Source organism: Coturnix japonica, chromosome 8 (assembly GCF_001577835.2).
Source record: "Coturnix japonica isolate 7356 chromosome 8, Coturnix japonica 2.1, whole genome shotgun sequence".
NCBI classification, from domain to species: Eukaryota; Metazoa; Chordata; class Aves; order Galliformes; family Phasianidae; genus Coturnix; species Coturnix japonica.
This window is the reverse complement of record NC_029523.1, coordinates 13,316,490-13,335,984: the sequence shown is the minus strand read 5'-3', so window position 1 is coordinate 13,335,984 and position 19,495 is coordinate 13,316,490.

Below are 19,495 nucleotides of genomic sequence, written 5' to 3'. Positions count from 1 at the left end.
CAAAAGCTGACTGAGTTGTTTCCAAAGCACACCACCATCACAGATTATGATAGTGACACACACACACAAATCCACCAGGGGTTCAACAAAATGAAAATTCTGCTCCTTCTGTTCACATGTTTACAAAGAGGAGTCATGCAATTCCCCCTTTAAGCATGCAAGACAGAAGTGATTTAGGCACAAATTGGCCTTGAGTAATAAGGAGATGTATGTCAACGGGATCCCTGATATTTTGCTGAAAGCATTAGAAGAACAATGACAAAAACTGAAAAGTGCTACAAACTTCTTCAGCTGAACAAAATCAAAAGGAACTCTACACCAAAGCACTTGTGCATTACCATGCATTCTGTGAAATCAGGTCTTCAGTGTTTTAGACAAAACAATGGACAACATTTGACAGTCTTTCTGGGGCTGCTATGTAAAAAGGACATATAATTTTCTCTCTCCAAAGGCATCATGAAGAATAAGTTTATAATATTCGAGGAACATTTTTCAATAAGCAGTCTATATAAGCTGATAAACAACTAAGAATTTCTGTAATTAGAGCAGAAGTATTTTTCAGATAATATGAATTAGGGCCACAAACAAAACAAAAATGGTAAAATTCTGAACTCAGAGAACATAACCCATCTGTGCAATGAATGAAGCAGCGGTCCTGTAGGAAAACCCAGCATGTGATCCAGTAATTAAAGCCTGTTCATGAAACATAGACACAAAGCAGGCAAATGCTGCTATGGGAGCAACCTTAATGTTGGCATTTCCTGACTTCAATGTTTCATACTGCAGCCTTAACATCTTTAAGATTTGTTTACCACACCTAGTATATGCCACTTCGAATGACTGTATGTATACATTACAATAACATTTTCTAAACATTCTATAGAGTTTACTGAGAAATATTATTCTTTCTCCTTCCACACAATGAACAATGTTCCAACAAGTAAACAGCTACAAGGACAGTTTTAACTAATTACACAGTTCAACATTTCTCGTTTAAATTTTGTGGTGCAAAGAAGAAGCTGTTTTACATTTGTAGAAAACAAAATCAGGAGCAAAAGAAAAAATAAAATAAAATAGAATGTTTGTCCTCTTCCCCTACAACACACTCCTATTATGAGCTGAAGGCTCCTTAATATCCATTTCTAATCCTCTCTTGTCTGTCTGTAAATGCTAAAAAGTGCTGCACTTTGCATCAGCTTGTGTGCTAGACATTTTTACAAGAATAACTAACTCACTGAGAACTGTAGAATCTCAGTTTATAATCCCAGGCAAAAACGTAAAGGACAATTCCACAAAACATTGGGTAAAGGCATGGAGCATAAACTAGAATGTCTCCTTGTAAAATCTAACTTGTATATACAGTTGGTATATGTACCACACAAGTGTTTTTATGCACTACAGCATAATCTGACATAATACAGAACTCACATAGATGCACACACTGCAATTTCATGCAGGCATGAGCACAGACTCGCACTGCACAGGAAGGTATGTTTCCTTTAAGTCCAGCTGACATGAAGCTCATACTCCAGATCTGAAAGTTTCTATGCAAAAATCAGATGGCGTTACTTTTCCCTTTACTTCAGCCCTTTGAACCTTTGAGATCTGGAGGCTTCTAACAGTTTTTCTCCTCTCAACCTGCTTGCAGACAGAACACCATTGTTTCTCTGTACTTACTACACACCTGTCAGCAGTTTGTTTTGAGAATCATCAATCAGGTACAAATCTCCATCATCTGAGAGGAAGCATATCTGATACTTAAACTAGTGTTTGTGAAAGTCAGTTGTTAGAAGATTTGATTTCCACGCGAACCTTCCTACAGGCTACTATGAAACCATCAGTCAAAACTCTCAATTATTTCATCTGTGATTGCATTATTTTGCAGGGCATGTAACATTCAGAAAGACAGAAGTCATTTAGATTTCTGGCTAGTTTAGAATTACTCTGAAATCATACTTTAGAGAGCCTGGTAATTTGCAGAAGTGAGAAACGTCCTTCAAAGCAGGTTACACCATACACTGGACAACTGGATGCTCCTGCACTGTGCTTTTTGGAATATACCACTGTTCAAAGATTAGCACAAGTATGGTTTACTGCAGAGCTACACAGAACACCTACTTACACCAAAAGAGACGCAGAGCACAATATCTTAAAGACTGATACTGGTACACAGAAAGCTAGGAGACCTGAGGGGAGGGAAAAAAAAGAGTAAGAACTTGGAAACTAGTGATTATTTCAGGCCTAACTCCTAGGATTCAAAAGTGTTCAAAAGCATTAAGTCTCTTGCCACACAACCTTTCAGCCTGGCACCAGGGTCACTAGGTAGGAGGGCCAACAAGCAGGAGGCAGCCCTAGGACCCCCACCCGTCCCCAGGCAGCTCCTTGCTGCAAGGTACTTCACTGGGCAGATTCATGAGCAGCAGCCTAATACCTGCCAGATATTAATGAAACCCTCTCAGAGTCAACTTTCATCATAAGAGAATACTATTATTTTGAGAGAGCAGCAGATCTTTGAGACCTCAGCGCAGAATTCATATACTCCTTTCTTAACAATTGGCTCCCACAGAAGCTATTTCTATAGGGTCACAAAAAACTTACTCCACAGGTCTGATGCATTTCTGACAATAGCTCTGTACAAGCAACAGATGTGATTTAATACGAGTCAACTGCCTGCCTGCTTTTTCACACAGGAAATACGAGGTTTTAAAATATCTCCATGGAAAGGGGTGGGAGGCAACAAATCATCTGTTGGCTGATTGCTTTAAAATATGATATCATTGAAATACATTTAGCCAGTCATCTTCTGTTTGGGGACTTCACCACAACTGTGTTCCAGTTCATTAGTCTGAGGGGTATGGTGCTATTGTCAAAGCTTCAGAACCTGCAAAATGGCCTAACCCCAGGTTAGAGAGGCTACAATAGCAGAAAGGCAATTATACTGTAGGAAAAAACACTGTCCACTAATCAGCTAGCAATCAATTACTGAGAAGAGAAGATAACCCTATCCCCACTCAAGCTCTTCAGTATTAATAGTGCCATCATGTAATTACTTTAGGCATGGGCAGGTGCATGAAAGGACAGACTCTATAGTACGCTGCATCCAAGATTAATGAGTTCTGTCAATTTGCCCAGCAGACATCTGATTCTTCAGCTTTATGTAGCCACTAGTTTTACACAAGCCTCAGGGCATTCTTTACTAGGAAAAAAAATAAATCAACAATTAATTTAAATATATCCAAGAAGTTTACATCTTAAAAAAAAAATAAAAATTACTGATTTTATAATTATGACTGCACCAAAGGTTTCTAATATGAGCATTAATAGAGTTTGTTGTGCTAATGGTTATTCTTGCAGTTACACATTGTTTTAGTCAGAGTAATGAGTGAAACACAAGGTCCAAATGCCTCCAAGAACAACTGATAGCACACAGTCCTGTGGTCACAGTGTCCTGAATTTCACTCACACAATCAATTCCAATATGAGAAAAGTAAAAATAAAAATAAAAAAGGAAGAAAGATAGAGGGGAAAAAAGGTGGGGGGAAGGGGAAGAAATGTTTCAGTAAATAAGTCATTGCTCGGGAACCAAGACAAAGCAAATACAGAAGCACTTTGCTGCTAAGTTAGCAAACACGCTGAATGAGCACAGCTGCCAAAAGCAGAATCATTCTCTGTGACAAGCTACAGCCTGCAGAGTAAGTCAGGAATACATAGGCCTACAGGTCAAGAAAGAAATGGATTAAAATAGAATTTCTATCTGGAAAGTGGTTTCTTTTTTCTTAAAGTTATATCTACTGTAGTCAGCAGCAAAAGTCAGTTTTAAGAAGAAAATGTTCCCAAGTGAAATACAACCATTCCTTAGAAACATCTTCCCTGTTTGTGAGGTGCATTAACAACTCCTACCCTCAGAAAAACATGTTCTCTTCAGTATTTAAAGAAACCTTTACACTTTTCAAATCCCTGTTCCAAGAAAGCACTTAAGCAGTTGCTTAAACCTTAACAACAACAAAAAAAAAGATACTTTAAGTCGTTTAGCTTCTTAAGCATGCAGACAGTTTCTCAGTTGCTCAAAGATCCTATTAGGCATCTCTCTGAAAGTTTGGGCTCTTAAATACTTTAGTAAATCTGGCTCACAGTGCTTGGCTGTACATGCATACAGATCTGAAAAAAGAGCACACTAATTTCCACTTGTATTTCTAAGTATAGTTTTTGAATTATGAAAATAAATAAAAAGTTCATAATTGTAACCAAAAGTTCAAGTTCTACAGTTAAGAACATCAAACTTTCCCAGCTGACAGTACTCAAGGTCTCAAGGTCCAATTTCCTTAACTGTGTAAGCTTAGAATACTAAGAGCCCCAGGAACCACAAATGAAGGCAATGAGTTGTGACCTTCATTTGCTCCCACTGACTTGGGCTGAATCTAATCCTAGAATACAAACGTAGCATCAAACTCACTGGCCAGGCAAAAAAGATTTTTATTTTTCAAAGTATTTCTGCCTTAAATTTATGCCCCTAAATATGGGTCTTAGTTTGGTTTTTGTTTTGAACTGTGAAAACTGCTCTCAAAGCTTTTTCTTTCCCCCCAACAGGTATGAAAAACTGACCTATTTATTTGTGTCCAAAGTTGAAGTCATCCTATTTACTCCTTTCCTGTCACTTCTGTTTCATTATGGAAAACAGCCAACAGTATGTCTTTTGTTTTGTTTTTTTACCTTCCATTTAATGTCATAATTGACCACCCATGAAATCTTTCTCAAGACTCTGTTTATTGGATATTAGATTCTGCTAATTAATTCTCTGGATTAATTTCTTCTGAAGTAATGTTATCAATTGTTTCCAGTAAAGAAAAATCAGGCCAGCGGTAACTTGATTTTCACATAAATGGATTAAAGCAACACAAATGCAGTGGCTGAAGATATCATTGATCTGTGTTCATTGGCTGTTGCTGTTTTAGTTGTTATTTGATATGGTAAAGGACAATAGAGTGGGAAACGTTTTTGATCTGAAGCAACTGCTTCTAAGAAGATACCAGCAACTCTCTTACAATACATAACTTACAAAAGGTATTCTGTGCACTGAAATGCACTAATCCCTAAAATTATAATAATTTCTGAAACTCCTAGTTTATGTTTGATGCTGAAAGATGCTCAAGTTCATAGAAGACATTTGAATTAAGGCCACTCACTGCACAATAAAAATGTGTGGGAATTACCATGGAAGGAACTATTCTACAGATGGAAAAGAAGAAGAAGAAAAAAAAAAAAAAAAAAAAAAAAAAAGAACTGTCCTTGAAACTACAAACTGAATAACATCAGTTAATGATTTAACATAGAAAGAAAAGCTGCTGCACAATTCACATTAAATATGTTAAGGAGAAACCTTCACAGACATAAGGAAAATCAGAGATACATCTCCTTCTGAAAGTTGATGGAAAATAGTCAAATTTTCCTACATTTGTAAATATTCTCTTTTCATTTTATTGTAATGAAATACTGGTTTGACTTGCTATATTTATTGTATTACTGAGGACTGCTCGGTGGCACAAGACCCGGAAGTCCACTTTTAAACATTTCTCTTTTCTGTTCAGTTTGGACATGAAAACATGGCAGTTTTTAGCATGAAGAAATTCAAGTTCCAGAAAATAATAAATTAAACATGAATGGAAAACAAATCTCTAAATGTTATTGATGACACGAGTGAGCCTAGACAAACTTGAGTTCGTCAATCTTTATATTTGATATCAGGGACCCCCAAATTTACTTAAAGCAGCAGATGAACACTTATAGCTTCCTCTCTGACCTTACCTCCAATCCTTCTGCAGTATGAGCTCACTCCCTCCAGCACACACCATTAATTAACCTCACAGATTAAAGACTCAGGTCCTATCCCTACTTCATCTTTCCATACCATACTTGGCCGTACAACTTCATTACAGATATACAAGTTCAAGTTCTTCTCAGGTTACTGCAGGTGATGTCAAGATGCCAGAACAGGCATAGCAGACAGAAGCCTGTAGCCCAGCTGTTTATGTCAACAACCTGTCATACAGCTGTATTCAGGGAAGCAGTTCACAGATCATCTGAATTATGCACTCTACAGTTTCAGAAGTATTTGTGCAAATTAGCTCTGGACATTCAAGGAAAAATTCTCATTCGTTTTACAGGTCTCCTTCCCTCAGTTTCTAAAAGAGATGAATTGGATTCATTACGCAGCATTTCTGTCACATCAGAAAGCAACTCTTAACTCTACTTGAAAGAATTTGGGTGACCTACTTCAGCCTGTCTTTGCAAAACTCTTGCACCTTTCTAGAAACATTTTGCTCTTTCTTTGTGGATGGCTTTAGTAGTATACCTGACACTGAAAAGCATCACCTCTGTGTCTCGTACAGAGAACAGGCAACATAAAAAGACCCTTCTTTGGTTTTGAACTTACCATAATTTTAGCAGAAACACCACATTATTCTACTGCAGAATTTTATTTTGATGCCACACAGAATCAATATCTTAACATTTTTCAAATAACCTGCAAAACTCAGATAAAGACCTACTGCTCTTATTAATAATCATGTACTAAACATTTAAAATGTTTTCATACCCATCATATTTACAGCCAGAGGAGTCTTCACATGCTATATCTTTCATTCTCAGTAATCCATCCAGAAAAGGTTATGATACAAAGAAGAACTTGCCTGGACATTTTGAGTATTCACACTTCTTATTTATTAGAATAGCTTCAACTGTTGGTGTTTATCAAAGGGTTATCATGATAGGAAACTTGTAACATAAATTTAAACACATCACTCTAACTAAAAGTCTGAAGAAGTTTCTAACTGTTTCAAGTTCCTGCTCAGCAGAATATCACCAACTGGTCAATATAATCAGTTCATTATATTAATTAGCTTCATAAATTAGTGTAAATTTTCCTTTTATCTCTATGGTATTAGCAGCTTTCCGTTTTAAACTTGTACTCTGCCTGTAAAAATAGCAACTACCTATTCAATACGTCTGCTTTTATACAAAACGTCTTCATATCTATTAACTGTAGTGGCTAAAATAAATAAGCAGAGAAGTACTATTTTACTTATGTTAGCACTGCAGATAACACAGAGCTAAAGCCAGGAAAGCCAGACAGATTTAACTCACAGAGAATTAGAGTACTGTAACAAATGCAAAAATAAATGTCACCAATCAAATAACTGCAAGAGAGAAACAAATGAATTCTGTATTCTGCATGTGAAAGATTTGTATAACACCTAGCTGTAACTGAAGGGAGAGTTGACCTACTGAAAGTTGTATGAGTGATAATAACACTTAAACTAGAAAAGAAATCTGACATTCAGAAACCAGATGAGTTTGCTGAAGAGGCAGTTGAGAAGTTCATTTTTGACTTGTCATCTCTACAAGTGTAGCAGGGAAACACTGAGAAAAATAAACACAAGCTGATGCTATTTTAGCACTATGGTTTTGGCAGTACTATCCGAGTACGCAGCAGAGATTAACATTTTTGAGAAAAACAAAAATCTCTAATCTCTATTCAGTTATCATGTCATCATCCTTCCTCCCTCCTGCAAGCAAGCAGGAGTGGAACTGTGTAACAAGCACAGACGTATTTTAATTTGTTCTTTGCCCCTTGTTTATCCCACTAAGATCAAAATATTCACAGCACTTCTCACTACTCTTCATGTTTCTCTTTAAAAAATGTTTTCACTGCAGTCTCCACAGAGCATGAGCTGCCCTTAATGGGAATGCAAAGAATGAAAAAACATTTCTGATCAGCTTTCTTCTATCCTTTTGTGGCCTCTAAGGTGTCTCAATCGACTATTTTAACATGACAGGTAATAGAAAAACCCACACTATTGGCACTTGCTTTACATCCTCCTTCTTTTCCTTCTTTGCTCAATACAGCTATATGTAAAATCTGAAAGAAAATAAATTTCACAGTTTGTGGCAATGAGAAGGGAGAGAGGGGTCTTAAAAAAAAAACAAAACAACAACAAAAAAAAAACCAGCAAAACTACTTACTATTACATAGTAAGATAAAGCAGCTGGAGATTCTGAATCCCTTCACATCAGAAATAAAAGGAGTTAGAAGACATTTCATAAAGACTATATGCTACAATTTGTGATTAAAATGATGCTTTTTTATTAAGTTAGCTATAAGCCTTAATGTGCCTGCTCTTGTCAGGTGGGCAGTTCATATACAAAATATGAAATTCATAATCTACCATAAATTCAATGCTTTATTATAATTGTTCTTTCTCTCCAAACCTTACAGACTGAAAGGCCTCTGTTGGGTAACCCTATTAGAGCAGTTTTCATGGCTGTATTACTGTCTGATTTTGATCGTTGTTTGTTGTTTTTTTTTGTTTTGTTTTTTGGGGTTTTTTTTGATCCCTTCATCCAAAAGTGCTCTTCAATAGAGCTATAAACCACCAGAAGATTATGCTGATGTAAGTCTGAGAGAAACAGGTTGGATAAGGACACTGCAGAATTATTAGATTCATATGGAAGTATCAGACATAAAATGATGAAATTCTATATGACTAGATAAAGCGATACCTGTTATTCAGACTACACTGAAGCCCTAGACATAATATGGAAAGATTACATACTTGAGGCAAATGCCTCAAGTATGGCATGGAGGATTTTACATAGAAACCCTACACTTCACCTGTAAAATCAGATGTATCATAGAAAAAAATCCGGTTGGAAGAGACCTCTGGAGGTCTTCAGTCCAAACTAAAGCTGGAAGTGGGGCTAGCTCTCAAGTCAGATGGGGCTAAGCAGGGCTGCTTCTAAACTGGTGATGAAAAGCTCCAAGGATGCAAAGCCTGTCTGCATACTCTGTTCCAAAGACTAACGGTGCTATTTGCTTTCTAACAGTCAAAGCATCTATTATTTATTTATTTGTTTATTTTTAAATCATGCATGTTTTCATTCCTAGTCCCACCATACACCTCTGTGAACAAACTGGTTCCACTTTTCTTGGCTGCTATTGAATTTGCTTCTGCATACTGACATTTTTCCTGTACTGGGCCACCCAGAACCTGGGCACGGTACTCAGGATGCGGTCCTCACAGCCCAGAATGCTAGTTACAGATCAATGCTAGTGATTCTATGCTGTGGCCCCTCACCTCCACTGCCACGTCCCTTCCAGTCTATATTTAAAAGAAGCTAAAAAGCTAGAGCTAACAGCTACAGCTCTCATTAACAGCCCTAAAGAAGAAGAGGTGTTTCAGGCAGGTTTATAGGTCAGTGTTCTCTTTAAAAACTAGCCTTTCAAAGGATAGCAGAGGACTCTCTTGCCATAATACATTTTAAGGAAACTATTTTTGTTCTGAATTTCTCCTTAGGAAAGAGGAGCTGGTTCCATAAACACCCACTGCCACGGTAGAAGGTCTTCCCCCTCCAAGCTGCCTTTTTTGCCATCAACTGGTAACACGGGGCAGACTTAGTGAGAAAGGATGAGGCAGCTGCTTCAAACACAAAAGAGCCTCCTCTACAGCAGGTCTTTATTGGCTGACCTCACGTTCATAGAATCTCTGCAATTTCTTTAACACATATTATATAGAACGGATTTTTCTTTTTCAGCTTTCCCAACCCCTCCCTACTCCCTTCAGTTTCTGTATACCATAACTTGACAGTTAAAGACAACCCTCAGTGCTAATCACTCAGAGAGCAGGTCTGTCAAGGCACTCTGAGGGGTCTGATTCCCAAATTGCATTTAATTTCACAGAGAATTTGGCACCAAACTCCTTCAGGTTCTTTTTTTAAAATGCCATTCTGAAATTAATAACGTGCAACTGAAAGTATTTGCTCTGAGTATTAAAAACAACTTTTCTGTTCTGTTTAATTTTCTAAGCATTTCTTCTCACAGATTGATTCAATAGCCACATCAGGCTAAATCTAAGCGAAATAAGAATAAGCTTCTCATTCAGTCACACAGTACACTACTGCTTGATTGGAATGGATATTGTACATAATATGTCCCTGCAGATGTTTTCTCCTGTGGGGCACATTGAATTTCATTTAAATGCCAAGGCTCAAAATCTAAAACAATGTGACTTTAACAAAAAAATCTGATGAGGAATTTGATGAGAAAATGGCAAGAATTCCTGTGGCATTTGGGTAACAATTTCAAGCCTTCGTTTTAATAGAATAAACAGGATCATATTTCATTCAAATCTGGCAATGAGATGAGCTTTGGGTATTACACTGATATAAACCAATAAAGAATTTGCAAATTTGAAGCACTAATTAACAGACACAATATTAAATGAAAAAAGTTTGCTCGAGGGGCAAATATATTTTGAAGACCTTAAACTTTTATTAAAAGACAATTTTGAATAGGTTCTTCATTTGACTATTTTGTTAGTTTCGATGAGGAAGATTCTTGTGTTTTTAAACTACCATTTTAATACTGTTTGAATATAGATGAACACGATAACACTTTCTCTTCTTCCATCTTGAAAATTAACTCAATGTCATGCTATTTCAGCAAAAAATACTTCATAAGTTGAAGCTATGTAGCAGACAGCCACATAAGAGAATGTTGGTATTGAAGGTATTTTATCACATACATTGAATTCTGATGCTACTTCTATTAAATGATTTTTCAAGTCTCACGGTGCTGAATTGAAAAGCACTCACATGTAAAACCTGTCTGTCATTATGAGATCCTAGTAAAGTCATTAAAAAATAATAATTATTATTTGAAAGCTCTGGTTTACTGGGCACATACGTATGTACCATAGTAAGAGGGCTCTCTGTCCCTAATTGCAATGCTGAGCATAGTAGCCTTCTTCATACTACAATATCTAAGACTTATGTACCTAAAGACTCATGCTTTGGAAAATGGGAATGTCAGCCAGAATATTAAGGAATGAAATCTATGAGACCGACCTTCACATAGGATATTAGAAACTGTTTGTTTAAAACAAGTGGTTATTTCATCCTGAGCATAGTATCATCAAAATCTGCTGATAGTCACCTGCTCCAACAACCCAGCAGCTGTGCCACACTTAAAAGCTGTCATATATTTAATTCATTAGCAAGCCAGCTATCTTCTTGTTTCAAGAAATTGAGATTTTGGAGGAGGGGGTGGTGGGTCTAGATGTAAGGTGACATTTCCTTTTTTACACTCCATGCGGTTATTATGCACCTACATCTAATCCTACAGTGGCAGGTCCATGCTCCCTTGTTTCTTATCTTAGGTGATGCCTCTATTTTTTCGAAACACTTTCATTTTTCTTGTCTTAAAACAGTTGACTGTGGTACCTTTTTAAAACATTTTTTTTATTTAAAGGAAAATTATGAGGTTAGTGTTTAGAAAGGTAACTGATCTGTAGTTTAGAGATAAAAGGATTGATCTTTTCTTCTGATACTGAATGTATATCAAAGTCAAGTTGAAGCACTTCTCTTGCACTGCTCAAATCTGCCAAATGAAAACTTTTAGAAAATGGAATATAAAAAAGCCATTAGTCATAAAAATAAATGACAGAGTATGGGAACCTATTCACTTGTGTATTACATGGTTTTATAATTTGCAGAATTTACACACACATGCAACACTGAGCAAGTTTTATGAACACCTGACTCAAAATCTGATGCTTAGTGTAAGGTGTACCCCAAAATGTCTGCACAGAATAGTAAAGGGCTAGAATCCAAAATGTGGAAGCCTAAGAATTTGTAAAAGGTAAACAGAAATAGCTCACAAAAACAAAGTATGGAGGAATCATGGAATTGCTCAGGTTGGAAAAGATCTTAAAGATCATCAAGTCCAACTGCAACTCTAACAACCCTCCACTAAATCACGTCCCTGAGCACCACATCCAAATGGTTTTTAAACACATCCAGACAGGGATGGCGACTCAATCACCTCCCTGGGGAGCCTATTGCAGGGCTTAACAACCCTTTCTGTAAAGTGTTTCCTGAAAGGACAAAAAATATTTTCCTCTTTACACAAATGCATATCTCAGGATTACAGGATCTAACCCCTCAATTCACTAGTGATCAATCTGTGGGAATTTATAAACATATGATTCTGTCTCATCTTTATAGCCTGTTCAAAAACTAGGAGAACTGTCTGTTGTATAGAAAAAAGCATGAAGACCCTATCTGCAAACAGGCAGACTCATCCTTCAGGGCCGATGTGAGAGCAGAGGCCTAATTCAACATATTTGTGAACCAGGTGGAGGAAATAAAAGAGCTGGGGCTGGTCAGTTCTGGTCCGACACACATGGAGAATAAAAGATGGTCCTCTTAGCCCTGAACCTAATAATAAATCCCACAGAAATGCGCAAGAACAGAGACCCTTCTATTTCATTGTTAACTTTTTTTCCCTTAGTAAACAAATGTGATGCAAATAAATGTTTCAGAAGTGGATTCAAATAATAAGGCTGTTTGACTCACCTCCCATGCAGCTCTTCCATAATAACAATGAGCTATTAAAGAAATTAAGTAATCACAATATGAGGGAAAAAGTTTTAGTTATAGAGAGCAATTACAATATGGATAAATAAACAATTAGATGCAGTAAACTGGAGTGCAATATTGCAGCAGCACAGCTAATTCTCCAATTCTCTCAGCTAGTATCTGCAAGGTTGTAGCCTCAGATGAGGTAAGATTTACTTACTCATGCAAGCTCATGCAGTTTTTTGGTCTAAAGGAGAGTTGTTTCTTAAATCACGTTCTATGAATTTACACCTTCATTTTGCTTACAGTATGTTTACCTTGTTCAGAAACCAGCCAAACTACACAAACCAAAAGTACAGCATATAAACGCCTGCAACCAAAACCTCAGCAATTCACCAGAGAAGCATCTTTGCTGAACAAAATGCAGCATTTTAAGTCTGGCAGCAGACTTTGCTGGCAAATACCCAAGCCAGCAGTGCAGACATGGCCCAGCCAGCAGCTGTACTTGTTAACTAGATTCACCCTTCTCTGCTTTATACCTATATCTTAAATAGAAAGAATCCCATGTAAGCTGCAGAGAAAAAGGACAAATATCTTTGTGTATTTTTACAAAACAGTGCTTCAGGGTGTTGAAACATTTATGATTCCGAAGTAGGTATCTCGATCTGGCAAAATATACACACTATGCATAATTCTCCTTTAAATATGCAGCTTCAGCAGAACACTACTCCAATTTGCTCCCCCAAAGTAGTTCACTTCAAACTGGAAGCACTTGCTGATAAGAATATTTTACATAGTTACTCTTGAAAATTCTACATTTCTATGATGTTAATAAAGATTTTTAAAAATATATCTAAGAAAGCAATACCCTGAAAACTGATAATCTTCAACAGCATTTAGGTTCTTTTCAGCAGTCATTGCAATCATAAAATCATTTTATTCTAAACTATACCAGCAAACACAGAATCACATAGGCAGTTAGCAAGATAATGCTAAGGAGATGAAACAACAGGCAAATGTTCAACCAGTTTTGAAAATTAAGAAAATTGTACTTATTCCTAATTTTCAGCAGTTGCAGGTGAGAATCAAGTTAAACTATTCATACACACAGTTCTGGACATAAGTTACTTAATTTTCAGAAGCATTCAGCCATTAGAATGGACCTGTGCTGTCTGTTGGCAAAATTGTGATGATGTCACCTATACAACCCCATCTCCACCATTTTTGCTACCGCTGTGCATCCTGATGGGCCAAGAAGAAGCTGAGATACACTATATGTGGGCACAAGATCAGGACCATCCAATATTCAGTGTGGTCAGATGATGATTACCTCAAGTGTCCCTCACAGAAAGTATGACTTAAAATAAAGAAAATAAATCTCTACTGACCACTTAAGACATGTCTTTCAATCCCTCAACAATTTTGAAATGAATAATACTTAGAGATATGCAGAGCTTCCTTTGTCAAATACTACATCTTTTTTGCTGACATCCACATCTCAGAATACAGGTTTCTTAGGCCTTCTCTCCATTACTTTTCCTGTACTATGTCACAATTTTGGGGTAGATTTCATCGTTCTGTCCCTTCCCTATTATCCTGTGAGGTTTGCACTCCCAAAATCTCTGCTCTCATCATCAAAACCAACGGTAGGCCTCCAGACAGCCCTAAAGGCAGTGACTTTCCATGCATTCAGCTGTTATCTAGTTTTGAGGTTACTCCTCCACATGTAGTAGCAAAAGCCAGAAAAACGGTACTTTTGACAAGATTTCCACATGTCCTATCTGAGAGAGTACAAGATTCTCAGATATGATTACAAACACATATGTACATACATACTGACACAGGTGTGTACACACACACAGATATACATCTGTTGGTCGCTCTGAAAATAAAGCCTCCTTTCATAAAAACTACAACAGATGTAAAGGGTACAATTAGAAAAGAGCACAGTAAAAGAAGCAAAAGACTCTCTCTGTATAGACTAAGCTTTGATCCTTAAATATTTGATGGCTCTTTAGAGGTTAGGAACTAAGTCAGGATGTTAGGGGAAAGTTCTTTACTAGAAGAGTGGTTAGGTCCTGGAACAGGCTGCCCAGTGAGGTTGTGGATGCCCCGTCCTTGGAGATGTTCAAGATCAGGTTGGATGGGGCCCTGGGCAACCTGATCTAGTAAATGTGTATGTTTGGTGGCCCTGCTAGGCAGGGGGGTTGGAACTACGTGATCCTTGAGGTCCCTTCCAACCCGGGTAATTCTGTGATTCTGTGATTCTGTGAAATGTGATTTTGAAATTAGAATTGTATAACAATATTAAATAGAAGGCACACTACTGTAAATGAGTGAAAAGATGTGAGAAAATGTACTGTTGTTTTCTTAAGATATAAATCAAATCTAGTATTAGGATTTCAAAAGGTCACTATACGGTAATATAGGGGGACAGGTTCAAATTATTTCTAAGGTCAACGGGGGCTTAAAATGCTAAACACAAAATTTTAACACTAGATATCATATTTGAAGTTAGTAAATTGTCATCAAAGCATGGATAAGTAAACTGAGGCACAGAAGTTGATGTTCTCAGCTGAAATCACTGAGTATTAAAAAAGCTCTACTTTAAAAACATAAAGTGCTTCACTTAGAAATTATTGTTGATGAAAATCAAGTACCTAATTATAATCAAGTAGTAACAAGTTAATCTGTCACATGAAAATGAGACACACACTGAAACCTGCAGGTTTGTCTTCTGGATCCAATATGTGGGTTTGAAGTGCTTTCCAAGCTATAAGTGAGTAAAGTACTGTCATTAAAGCATTATCTTAAAAAAAAAAAAAAAAAAATCAGAAATGCACCTTAACAGTGCATCATTTGCCCGCTGTAGTCACTGTGTCTCATGAAATGAAGATACATTCTTATGTACATCTTGTCAAGTAGCCTTGCTTTTCCACATGTTTAAGTACAACTTCATAATGAAATCTATCAATTTAAAACTACTATAACAATAAATTTTAAAACTAACATGATTTATTCTCCAAACATCAGTTTACGCTACGGGCCCATTCCTGCAGGGTGCTGAGTGTCCTCAGCTGCCATTTGACATTTATTGCGGCATAATAAGTCATATAATTGATTATAGCATCACGTTAGATTGATTACAGTCCCAAGACAAGTCATAAATTTATTTAGGATAAATAAGAAGGAAAAAAAAAAAAAAGAAAAGCATTACATATCTGAAAACAGTAGTAGCTCCTGACATACTGTGCACTAGCCCCCTCTTTTAATGTCACTGCACTGATAGAAAGAAATAAAAAGGATTACAAGCCTTTCAGTTAAAAGTTCCATACAGTGTAGTCATAGGTTTTCTTCTGAGAAAACTAGATCAGCAACAAAATCTCTTAAAGTTGGTAAGCACTAAGAAAAAGGAAGAACACAATCTTTTTTCTTTGATGGGTATATAATATCTGCACATAAAGGGAATTATGTCAAACTGTATTGAGAGAATAGAAGCCATATCTTTAATTCAAAGAAAAAAAACGCTAAGCAACTTACGTAAAAGGGGCAAAAAGGGGAGTTGTTTTCTAAAAGGGTGTTTGCACATTCCATGAGCATAATTTATCCAGCTACTTTGCATCACTATTTGTAATAAAATTCAGCAGGACTACTTCAGCAAGCACGACATCAGCATGTACACCTACATTTTTCCTATTCTGGTCCTGAATATATCATCTCTACAGTACAGGGCAATTAGCTATTACTAATTTACATTCTAATACAATGAAATGGAAGAGAAGTCTCAGAAAGTTCATCCATAAAAATAATAGAGTACAGGTTAATGAATTTTCAAGAGTAAAAGGCATCAATAGATTTTATCTGACCTCTTACATAACACATCTTAAAATGTTTCTCCTTGTGCTAAGACAATTGACAACACGTCACTACTTGACTACACATCTAGTCTTCCTCTCTCAGAACTGTACTCCCATTGTTGAACATAATAACATTTGTGGCAAAAATGAGAAAATGAAAAGTTATTTGTTACAGCAAAATGTGTGTATGCTCTGTCCCTGGAACTGATCGAGACCAGGTTGGATGGGGCCCTGAGCAGCCTGGTCTAGTACTAAATGTGGCACATTGCATATATTGAAATACCTGCTTTGTATACAGTATTTGATTGCCAATAGCAGGCTGTTTTGAAGTGCACCATAATTATATGAATAGTAAAAATGATTAATGAAACTGATTCAAAAAACTATAATGAGGACGTAGAGGAGTTAATTGTTAAATTATTATATTTTAAAACGTTAAGGAGAAAATACTGATATAGTTCTATTAGAAAGAGTACTGCACTAAGGCAACTATAAGTGCTGACAATAAATCAGTTTGAAAGCAACAGAAAATGTAGGTTTTCAGGTTTATACTTCCATTGCATTAGAAAATTCTTGAAGTTTTGTTTTTTTTTTTCAGAATGCAGCTAAACTCAACTTTTCCAGCACTTCCACCATAAGCAGCGTTGAAAGCTAACTTTCCCTTTTAGTGTGACAGGTAGAATTGTCACTTAGACCATCAAGCCATTAAAACAGTTTTTAAAAAGTATTTTGTAGATGCAGTAACACTCGCATTCTAGATAATTTTCCAGTGCCTTTTCAATCAAGAAAATCTGGCTAAAATTGCACTATCTGACCTTCCGATTAATGGACCTGACTCTTGCCTGTCATACTAATACAGAGTTTGGGGAATAGTTAGGATTCATCTGGAAGCAATATAATTTCTGCCTGTGTCTTTCTTTTCTGGACGCTAATGGCTTTTAGTCAGTCCTTTTCACTCAGTGTATGACACGTGTAGCCTTTCTATTTTAGTTGTCCGTTAACTTCAAGCATTATGACAAGAACAAAGCAACTTCCTAAAGAAGTTGAGTTCAGCTATATGTATTAAATTTCTACAAATCTTTTGCTTATAAGGTGCTGGTTTTGATCATCACTAATGTTTATCTGAGTGCAACTGTATTTATCAGTAATTAAAAGAGGGTATTTAAACAAATAGAAAAGGTCATGAGGTCTGTGGATTCAACATCAGTGCTACTAATCTGTGACGATTTTTTTCCCCCTACAAGTATCTACTTCTTTTAAGCAGGAAATGCAGGGAGGAAAAAACTCATGCCCAGAAAGCTGCAATTGCTGGTCAGAATTCAAAGGCCTCAGCATGGTACTTGATAATTAAAAAACAGTCTCAAACCACAAATCTGTTGCACACAAAGTAGAATAATTTTTAGTTAATTCTCAATCAGATACCAAAAAGCATTCAATCATCTCATAAGACTATTAAGACTATATGGAGGAATAGTTGTTACACTATAGTTTCTCCCTATTCACCTATTGAGGTACACCTCAATCAGTATCTTACAGTATTTTCCACATACTTGCCTCTTCCTTTGTCCTACACGCACTCAGTCTACAACCTCATGGAGCTCACTGCCACATGAGCAAAGTTCAGCACGTGCATGCTCACACGATTTGGACAGAGATCATGTTATAGTGCTAAAGATGAATACTCACATACAGCCTAACTACATTTGGCCCAAGTGTCTGCAAAATGCTAAGACCTAGCATTATTTTGCTTTTGCTGGAAATCTCATAATATTTTTAGCTTGTAACTCTTAAATACCTGCATGAGCATTCAAAAATGCACAGGCTTTGTAAGTCCTCATTTCTGAAATATGAGATAGAAACAACCCCATATTCACCTCTCTTCACATATTGTAGCTATGTAGAGCAGGAAAATATTTTACTATTTTCACGGACGATGTAGCTGTAATAATGTTAGCTTTGTCCTTCAACATAATCTTCTTTTCTGACATGTGTCTTAGGACCCATAACATTCAGACATCTGCAAATAATGATTCTTTTGTCATTTGCTGCTTTGTGCAACCAATGTTTCCTACAGCTCTGAGTCACTGACAAGAGATTGCACTAAAGGTTACTTCATTTTCTGCATATCACTGGACAATTTCCATTTACTATACAGGCCTAAATTTCAAGGTAAAAAGTGATTCTTAAGATTAGTTACACGTTTAAAAGCCTTAAAAATTACAGCTGTTAGCATTATGAAAAGGAATTGTTTAGGAAAAACAAAAAAAACAACAGTCTCAAAACAAAAATCCCAAGGGTGTGTGCCTGCGTGGAGCTGAGAGTATTAAAAATGCAATGAGTGGCAGAGCCTTTTTTAAAGGAAAATGCTTTCACACGACCCTTGAGAACTGTGTATTTGTGTATGTATAAACCCATACAGACATACACACTGAAATTAGGCAACTTGTCCTCATCTGCTCCAGTACAGCTCTTTCTGATACTGTATAATGGAGGTCATGTAATAGAAGGAAATCACACTAGCAGAGATAGATGACTCCTGTTCAGATGATTTTGGAAAGTAAGAGAAAAAAAGAAAGGGAAATTACACTGCAATGACATAGTACAGTTTATATGTGAAAAATCAAATGATGTATTTATATGACATACAAGAACTACTGGGGGAAGATTTCCTTGAGAGCAGCCCTATGGAGAAGGAACTGGGGGTCCTGGCAGATGAGAAGCTGGACATGAGCCAGCAGTGTGAGCTTGCAGCCTGGAAGGCCAGCTGTGTTATGTGTTACATTAAATAAGGGGTGGCCAGCAGGGAGAGGGAAGTGACTGTCCCCTTCTACTCAGCTCTTGCGAGGCCCCATCTGGAATACTGAGTCCAGGCCTGGGCCACCAGCACAAGGAGAACATGGAGCTCTTAGAGCAGGTCCACTAAGATGATCAGAGGGATGGAGCACCTCTCCTATGAAGAAAGATTTAGGGAACTGGGCTTGTTTCGCTTGGAGAAGAAAAGACTCTGGGGAGAATTCATTAACAGGTAGTAGGTGAGCAGACAATGAGACCTCTTTGTTCTAGTAACATAACATCTCACCATAAACATTCTTAACGGTGCAGTTTATCATGAAACGTCAGGCTCATGAAAAACCACATGGAGCAACAATAAGGTTGTCTATAACCTAACTGTGACTAAAGAAATAGCTGCTAACATTTTCTTCTGATTAGGCTGTGTCTGCATAAAT